This window comes from Electrophorus electricus, chromosome 6 (genome assembly GCF_041902795.1).
Source record: "Electrophorus electricus isolate QZ-2024a chromosome 6, ASM4190279v1, whole genome shotgun sequence".
NCBI lineage: Eukaryota > Metazoa > Chordata > Actinopteri > Gymnotiformes > Gymnotidae > Electrophorus > Electrophorus electricus.
Genome location: NC_137502.1, coordinates 15,475,644 through 15,485,315, shown reverse-complemented (window position 1 = coordinate 15,485,315; position 9,672 = coordinate 15,475,644). Strand labels below are relative to the sequence as shown.

Genomic DNA, 9,672 nt, shown 5'->3' with positions numbered 1-9,672 from the left:
GCTACACTGGCCCCCAGCAACAGAGGACAGAAGATCTGAGTGGATAAAGTTTATTTTTGATGGCAATGTCCCAGCTACCATCAACAAAAACCTGTATGTGTGTACTAACAACTTTGTGTCAAAATGCTTTACCTGCCTGGGTTAGCATAATACAGGGCTAAGTTTTGGGATGAATATCAACTGTGCAAAGCTAAAGTGCAGATAAGGGAAATGTAAGTAACTTATTTTAAAAAATTATTATTCTAGCTATGTGTTTCTTTGGTCATTTAGCACTAGCTAACTTTAACCCTGAGGTTATAAATATAATTTTAAAGATATTATTGGTGTTTCTTGGGTTATTTGTTGCAGGATCCACAATAAAACAAATCCTATCAATTTATTAGTTGAATTTGTGACAGATGAACTTTATCAACAGGTGAATAATGTGAGAGTAAATGTAACAAGGTTGCAGTTGTGTTCCAATTATGTGTTAGCAACATTAGCATGTAATGCTAGAGGAAAATGTGTTTTACAGCTGTCTGTAATTTAGCATGTGGGCATGCTTTGCAGTGTGTACATATATATATGTCAGTGTGTGTAGAATGAAGTTTGACAACTCAGGAGCTGACTTTGGTTAAGACATATACAGTGGTGTGAAAAAGTGTTTGCCCCCTTCTGATCTTTTTTTGCATGTTTGTCACACTTAATGTTTCCGATCATCAAACAAATTTAAATATTAGACAAAGATAACACAAGTAAACACAAAATACAGTTTTTAAATGAAGGTTTTTATTATTAATGGGGAAAAAATCCAAACCTACATGGCCCTGTGTGAAAAAATGATTGCCCCCCAAACCTAATAACTGGTTGGGCCACCCTTAGCAGCAACAACTGCAATCAAGCATTTCAGTTATGCAATCATAATTGGCAATGAGTCTTTTATAGCACTGTGGAGGAATTTTGGGCCACTCATCTTTGCAGAGTTGTTGTAATTCAGCCTTATTGGAGGGTTTTTGAGCATGAACCGCTTTTTTAAGGTCATGCCACAGCATCTCAATCGGATTCAGGTCAGGACTTTGACTAGGCCACTCCAGAGTCTTCATTTTGTTTTTCTTAAGCCATTCAGAGGTGGACTTGCTGGTGTGTTTTGGATCATTGTCCTGCTGCAGAACCCAAGTGCGTTTCAGCTTGAGGTCACGAATGGATAGCTGGACATTCTCCTTCAGGATTTTTTGGTAGACAGCAGAATTCATGGTCCCATTTACCACAGCAAGTCTTCCAGGTCCTGAAGCAGCAAAACAGCCCCAGACCATCACACTACCACCACCATATTTTACTGTTGGTATGATGTTCCATTTCTGAAATGCTGTGTTACTTTTACGCCAGATGTAATGGGACATACACCTTTCAAAAAGTTCAACTTTTGTCTCGTCAGTCCACAGAGTATTTTCCCAAAAGTCTTGGGGATCTCCTCCACAATCATCAAGATGTTTTCTGGCAAAACTGAGACAAGCCTTTATATTCTTTTTGCTCAGCAGTGGTTTTCGTCTTGGAACTCTGCCATGCAGGCCATTTTGCCCAGTCTCTTTCTTATGGTGGAGTCATGAACACTGATCTTAACTGAGGCAAGAGAGGTGTGCAGTGGATAAATTTGGATTTTTTTCCCCTTAATAATAAAAGCCTTCATTTAAAACCTGCCTTTTCTGTTTACTTGTGTTATCTTTGGCTAATATTTAAACTTGTTTGATGATCTGAAACAGTAAGTGTGACAAACGTGTACAAAAATAAGATATCAGGAAGGGGGCAAACACTTTTTCACATCACTGTATGGCTGCACCCCTATAATTTCTCTTGCAGTAATGTTTGGTTCTGTTCAAAAGAGCCTACAACATGCTGTATACTGCACTCAGTATATACTGTATACTGGTCCCTGTAGTAGTAAGCAGTATAGTATCCAGTATGCAAGAAATGCAAAGCATACTACAAGGCTACATTAATGTATGATGGTTCCATACACTTGGGTAAGATTTTTCGCCACTGTTGCATGACTGGATACAGTACACCCAAAAGATCTGGTCATGTCCTGGAATATTTGGTGGAATTAGACATTGTGGTGGAAATTCAATGAAACGGGGAGTCAGATGTGGATAATAAGTAAAAAAGGTTTTAATAGAAAAGAAAGATTCCACAGAGTGTGGGGCTCACTACCAAGAGAAGCCCCGAGTCATACAGAGCATTGCTTGATATACAATTCTAACTGTATGCCTTGACCAATCACAGACTTCCTGCCTCTTGTTGCTATGGCTCATATACCATTCAGCTTTAAGCGTTGCTTATCTCTTTCAGGCCGGCTGGTAAGAATCTTGCTTGACTGTCATCCCTTAATTGCAGGCAATAAAGCAATGGCAGGCAGTAAAGCAATTGCAGGCAATAAAACGAGAGACATCTTCCTGCTTATCTGATCTACGGTCTCACTCCCTTAAAGTTCTTTGCTTACATAAACATTTTTCCTAGGGAACAGGATACTGCTGAATGTATGTGAATCACTGAAGCACATAGTATTTCCTTTACATTTCCCCCCTTTGATTCTCATACAATCATTAACTAAAATCTTCAGTTATGGCAAAAACATTGAAGTTATCCTTATCCCAACATAAGTATGTATCATATCTGTGATATGATGAATTCTTTCCTGCACAATTAATTACGTCACATAAGTCAAAAGTCCATGCAGTAGAACTGCCCACCATATAGTCCAATTCTACTCCTCCATACTTTTGTATACACCAATCTTTAGATGTAATGACACTGATGCGTGATAGTATCAGGCTGATCCACAGGAGGTGCTGCATCTTGCTAGTCCTGCGGTGGCGTTTCTGGTGCCTTTTTACAATGCGTGTGATGCACCCATGTCGCTCTTCCGTCGGTCTTGACGGCGGTGTTAGTCGTCAGTAGCACTTGGAATGGTCCTCTCCACCTGGGCTGGTTCCACCGCTTCCTTCTGAAGTCCTTTATCAGCACCCAATCACCTGGTTGGTGGGTGTGGAGTGGAGTATTCGTCACCTCGGGAAGGACTGCCTTCACCTGCTTAGACACATGGGAGAGAGATTTGTGCAGAGACACACAATACTGCAAAAGTGATTCATTGATCAGGTTAGTATCCCAGTCGGGCGGTCCTATCCCCGTGTTGGGAGGCCGTCCAAACACTATCTCAAAAGCTGATAAGCCTGTTCGTGCCTGCGGTCTGGTTCGGCATTGCCACAGGACGAGGGGAAGGCATTTTACCCAATTCATGCCTGTTTCCTGCGTTAATTTAGCTAGACCTCCTTTAATGGTGCCGTTTGTCCGTTCTACTGCCCCTGCACTAGCAGGGTGATAGCTGCAGTGTTTTCTCATATCTACCCCTAGGTATTTAGTCAGAGCTTTTAGTCCTTCGTGTACGAAGGGTGTCCCATTGTCACTGGAAACTCGTCGTGGTAACCCCCACCGGGGAATAATTTCTCTCAGTAGCGCTTTTGCTACTGCATCACTATCTTGTTTTCCCATTGGGAAGGCCTCCACCCACTTGCTAAACATGCACACACACACAAGCATGTACCTCTTTCCTTCAGCTGGTGTTAGTTCTACAAAATCTATTTGCCAATGTTGAAATGGCTCACTAGGCGGCAGGTGTCCGGCGGGTGCGTGTTTGGTATGATTGTCTCGGTGTGGTGTGTTTTGTGCACATACCAAGCATCGGGAACAAAAATTTTGGGTGTGTGTGTTTATTCCTGGTGCATACCAATGTCTCGTTATACTCTCCACTATCCCCCCTTTGCTCATGTGACTCCTCCCATGAGCAATCTCAATTAGTCCTTTCATATAAGCTGTGGGGAGACAGGGTTTGTTCATATCTGGGTGTACCCATATCCCGCCTATTTGTTTACACCCCCCTTTTTTCCATTTCACATAATCTTGTGGAGTGGCTTGTTTTTGGATATCTTTAGTAGATATTCTGGTTTCGGTATCTGCTTGTGCCATTTGTGTATGGAGCGGTTGTAACGCTGTGAGTTGAGCTACTTTATCCGCATAAGCATTCCCTTTTGATACGGCGTCATCCGCCTTAGTGTGTGCAGCGCACTTTATAATTGCTACTTCCTTTGGTAGTTGAATTGCTTCCAACAGCTCTGCTACTAGGTGGTGATTCTTTATCTTTGCTCCTGAGCTGGTGAGAAAGTTGCAATGTCTCCAAATGGCCCCAAAGTCATGTGCTACTCCCCACGCGTACCGGGAATCGGTCCAGACGTTCACGGTCTTGTCTTGTGCTAGTTTACACGCATATATGAGTGCAGCAAGTTCAGCTGCCTGCGCTGAGTAATTAGATGGGAGTGGTTCTGCTTTCACCACTTCTGTGTGTGACACAACAGCATATGCTGCTCGATTAGTGCCTTGAGAGTCACGTTTAGCTGAACCGTCCACAAAAAATTCCAGGTCCGCATTAAATATTGGTTCCTCCTTTAAATCTATTCTGGGAGATGTTGCAATTTCTAACACCTGTTGGCAGTCATGGGGCTCTCCTTCCTCCTCTGTAGGCAATAGAGTGGAGGGGTTTAGAGTTGTGCATCGTTTCACAGTAACATTTGGCATGTCTAATAAGGCAGTGTGGTACCTAAGCCATCGCTGAGTGGACAAATGTGCCACTTTTTGATCTTGCAGTATTCTTGACACTGCATGAGGCACATGTAGGGTAAGCTTGGCGTAGCCTACTATATCTCTGGAAGCCACTAGTGCCTTCTCGGCGGCTGCCACAGCTCTTACACATAAAGGTAGGCCTGCTGCGACTGTCTAATTTTCCTGAGAAGTAGGCCACCGGCCTTTGTTTGTCCCCATGTTTTTGTGTCAATACACTTGTCATATATTGCCCTTTAACATCCACTGTCTGTTCAAATGGTTTGTTTGGGTCGGGAATGCCTAACGCTGGCATGACTTGTAACAGCTGTTTCAGTGTTGTGAAGGCCGCCTCAGCTTCCGGTGTCCATTCCGGCTGTGAGGAATTTGACCCTTTGGTCGGTATTATATCTCTGAGTGGTCCCTCATGTTCTGCATAGGATGGTATGAATGTCCTACAATAGGAACACATTCCTAAAAAGGACAACAGTTGTTTTTTCGTCATGGGCTTTGGTATAGTCAAAATGGCATTCACTCGGTCTTTAGTCAGCATGCGCGTTTGCTCAGTGATGTCATGTCCTAAAAAATGCACTTGCTGCTTACAGAACTGTAATTTGGATTTGGATGCCTTATGGCCTTCCCCTGCTAAATGATGTAGCAGTGCCACCGTGGCTTGTTTACACGCTTCTCGTGTTCTCCCACAAATCAAAAGATCATCAACATATTGCAGCAAGGCTATTCCCTTAGGGAGTTCTAAAGCCTCTAGGCTTCGATGTAAGGCGGCATTGTAAATGGTTGGTGATTCACAATACCCTTGACACAATCTCGTGAATGTGTATGGCTTTCCTTCAAAAGTGAAAGCAAACCAAAATTGGCTATCCTTGTGCACAGGTACGCTAAAGAAAGCGTTGGCCAAATCAACTACACTGAACCACTTACTGTCTGGTGGGATCTGAGAGAGAATGGTGTGCGGGTTTGGAACTTCTGGGGCTCTAGGGTGTACTGCCGCGTTGACAGCCTGCAAATCCTGCACAAATCTCCATTCATCTCTCCCTGGCTTCTTAACTGGGAAAATTGGAGTACGTACTGGTGAGTCTGGGCATGGTACGATAACTCCTGCTTGTTTTAATGATTGGAACACAGGCCTGATGCCCTCCACTGCCTCTGGTTTTAGAGGGTATTGGTGCTGGTGTGGTCTGTAATCAGATTTTGGGGTGATGTGGACAGGCTCACATCCTTTTATTAAGCACACATCATTTTTTCCCTGTGCCCATAACCCTGCAGGAACTGTTTTCAGTTCCTCTTCCTCTTCCTCTGAGAGGGTAACAGAGGCTACCATAATTACTATATTTGGACTTACAAGCTCGACCCCCCTTCTGCAATTTAGCCTATACGGGGTTGGCATTTTCCACACGTCTATGCTTGGGCTGTACATAATTTTACACTGGGGTTCTTTTATCCAATCAGTTGCGCTCAACACGCGTTTTGTCCACAACCCTACTCTCTGCCAGTCTGGGTCAACATGTGCGCTAGCCAGCGACACATGAGGTGTGGCATGTGAGATTGAATATAAAGATTTCTGTTTAGCTGAGAGCTGCACCACTCCCGCAGCCCACTCGCAGTCCCACGCTATGGCTGTGATAATCAAACTGTCACTGCCCCCTAAGTCAAATTTCTGTTCAAAATCAACGTCACATCCCTCATGGACCTTCATTGTACAGTGAATAGAATCACTTTGTTTAACTGTCAGCTCACCAGGTAGCGTGTTAGTAACTTCAGTCATAAAATGTGTTAGTACTTCCCCCGCAGTGCACTGCAATTCATACACGTACAAAGGGGCTCCTGCCTCTAGCTGGACTCCCTGTGTAGGTGTTTCCCACGTAACAAACAACCCCTCTGGGTTGCTGCTAATTGTGCACCCAAGTTTACACATTAAATCTCTAGCTAACAAATTAATTGGACAGGTTTCTGATATCAAAAAACTGTTTAAATTGGCTTTTCCCTAAACTACATCGGAGAGGCTCGGACATCCTTTCATCAATGGGATGACCTCCCACTCCAATTACTGTTATCCCATATCCTTGTCTCATTCTACATTCTATTAATCCTTCTTTTAACACTGAGTGGGTGGCACCACTGTCAACCAAAAACCTAACATTTTTTCCCTCTACTTTCACAGTTACCTCGGGGAGGCCTCTTGGCCCTTTACTAATCTGCTGTAATAGTTGGTAATTTAAATTTGTCACTTCCCTTTTGCTGTCTTCACTCAGTGGTCCGCTGCTGTCCTGCCTCTCCACCGCCCGTCACTCGTGGATTGTGGGATCCTGATCTGTGCCCCCGTCATACGAGTTATCCTCCTCCGGACAGTTTCTGGCAAAATGTCCAAGCTTTCCACAGTTGTAGCATTCCTGCTCTTTCATCCAATCAATTTTTCCTCCTTTTCCTCTTCCTCTGCCTCTGCCTCTTCCGCGACCACGTCCCCTGCCACGACTACTTCCTCGTCGGCGGCCTTCTCCTTGATCTCCCACCGTCTGGAGCATTGTCAGCATCGCTTGGTGTGTGGTATCTGCTCGTTGACGCTCTCGTCTGGCGTCTTTCTTCCCCAGGATTGTCTCATGATGCTTGGCATGCTCCTCAATAGTAGATAGGGGAGCTCTGCTGTAGCCTATGCAGTTTTTTCTAATGAGATCGCTGATGTCTTTTCTCATATTCATTAGGAAGCTGTTTCTCAAATGAGCTTCCCATGCACCTACTTCTCCAGGTCCTGCTGCTCGTTGTGCTGGTGTGTCAATTCCACAATGGTCAGTGTGGACACGCGTCAGACGGACGAGAAAGTCAGCGACGGGTTCGTCATCTTTCTGTTTGCATGATGCTATCACATCGGTGTTGATGGTGGTTGGATAGGCTGTTTCCACCCTTTCGATGAGTCCTCTTATCATCTCTCTGTATGGGCCATTCAGGTCAGGTTGGCCTTGGGGCGGTGCATTCCACTCAGGCAGGTGGAGACGGACATCTCCATCCACCCAGTTTCTATCAATGCGGTTATACTGTGGTCCGAGTCGAATCATCAACAACCGTCTCAGTTCAGCCTGTGTTGGTCTGCAGGACTGCACGAATGCCATCAGTTCTTGTCCGAAGCGTCATCCGCCGATGTCACCTGGCTTGCTCAGGCCATCGGCCGCTTTCATGATGTCGTCTGCAGTCCAGTGACGGTGGACCATAATCACTCCCTCAGGTCCTGACACTTCCACCATCGGGAACTGTGGGGCATAGCCTACCTCAGGCTCTGCAGATGGCTTTATAGTGGTGTGACTTCGAGTGCGATGAGCCACTGGTGAGGTTATTGCCTCCAGTTGTCGTCTTAATTCGTCATATGGAGACGGCTTTGGTGTTAATGAAGTTCCTGGTTGCGGATAAGGAGGTGGATTTGCTAGCGCTTGTGGTTGCTGAATCAGCTGGGGGGCTCTCGGCGGGGCGGCATCGAGGTCAGGATCAGCTAAAGAAACACACTGAGACTTCATTATTACCTTTTCTATGTCCTACCTGCTGCTTCTGCCTTTTCTCAGCTTCTTCTAACCACATTTTTGCCTTTTCCAGCATGTCTTCACTGTTCTCATCAAAATATTTCCGCGCTTTCTTATCAGCTTCCCTAGGCTTAACCTTAACTCTTTCAATGAATTTTAACAGGTATGCAACACTTAGAGTCCCTGAGACATTAAAACCGTAATATTTAATCCAAAATGGGATGTTTGTTTACATGTTCCCCATAGTCCTTATTCATTTGAAAGAGTAGGCTACAGGAGAACTTGTCCTTACTGAACTCATACTCCTTACTGTTGCCCGCACCCATAATAATAATAATAATAATAATAATAATAATAATAATAATAATAATAACAATAATAATAACAACAACAACAACAACAACAACAACAATTTTTTTTTTTTTTTTTGGATCCAGGCAACAAAAGAACAAAGGAAACTTACCTACTCTCTACAATTTTCCTATTCTTATCTTATTATCCACACCATCTACCCCCGATATGGATTAGTTCCGCTCCAGCAAATCGTGCTAGTATACTGAGTCCACTCCTTTCCCTACGGGGTGTTCTTTCGACCCGGGCCTATTTCTTACACTAGTACGTCTACTCAGTGTGCCTATTCTCTTAGGCTGGCGGAGTCCCAGACTCCGGAGTCCTCTAGACCCTATTTTTAAGCCCTAGTATCTCATGTACTATGCTACTTTACAGACCCACCCCAGGGTAGACTCAGGCGGATCACTATGTCACTTTCTTCTAGGATTAAATTACTGAACTTCACCACTTACTTTCTGTTCGTTAGATCAGGCGGAGCACACCACCGGAGTCAAGCGGGACGTCACTCCCTGGTTAGGTACTTTCCCATATTCTTGTGGGTTTCCCTCTTTCTCCAGCTCAGTTCTCTCTCTGAGGAGCGTCCTCGAAGTTTAGTCACCGCTGCTCCGCATGGTGCCTCTCGCTGATCCTGCCGACAACGCCAAATTCTGTGGTGGAAATTCAATGAAACGGGGAGTCAGATGTGGATAATAAGTAAAAAAGGTTTTAATAGAAAAGAAAGATTCCACAGAGTGTGGGGCTCACTACCAAGAGAAGCCCCGAGTCATACAGAGCATTGCTTGATATACAATTCTAACTGTATGCCTAGACCAATCACAGACTTCCTGCCTCTTGTTGCTATGGCTCATATACCATTCAGCTTTAAGCGTTGCTTATCTCTTTCAGGCCAGCTGGTAAGAATCTTGCTTGACTGTCATCCCTTAATTGCAGGCAATAAAGCAATGGCAGGCAGTAAAGCAATTGCAGGCAATAAAACGAGAGACATCTTCCTGCTTATCTGATCTACGGTCTCACTCCCTTAAAGTTCTTTGCTTACATAAACATTTTTCCTAGGGAACAGGATACTGCTGAATGTATGTGAATCACTGAAGCACATAGTATTTCCTTTACAACATCCAGGTATCTTTCGCGTACTGGAAAATGTATTTTGGTCCCATAATTCATACACCAT

General features: G+C 44.3%; 1 long non-coding RNA gene across 2 annotated transcripts; it reads right to left on the bottom strand.

Moving 5' to 3' along the window:
* Positions 1-2,441: 2,441 nt before the first annotated feature.
* LOC145658587 (uncharacterized) lies at positions 2,442-8,960 on the bottom strand. 2 transcript variants are annotated; one of them, XR_014124194.1, is made up of 2 exons: positions 8,614-8,960; positions 2,442-3,066 (listed from the first exon to the last, which is right to left on the bottom strand). It is a non-coding gene; the product is annotated as an uncharacterized LOC145658587 (long non-coding RNA). The 2 variants fall into 2 exon arrangements; XR_014124195.1 differs by having other exon boundaries at positions 2,442-3,063.
* Positions 8,961-9,672: the final 712 nt, after the last annotated feature.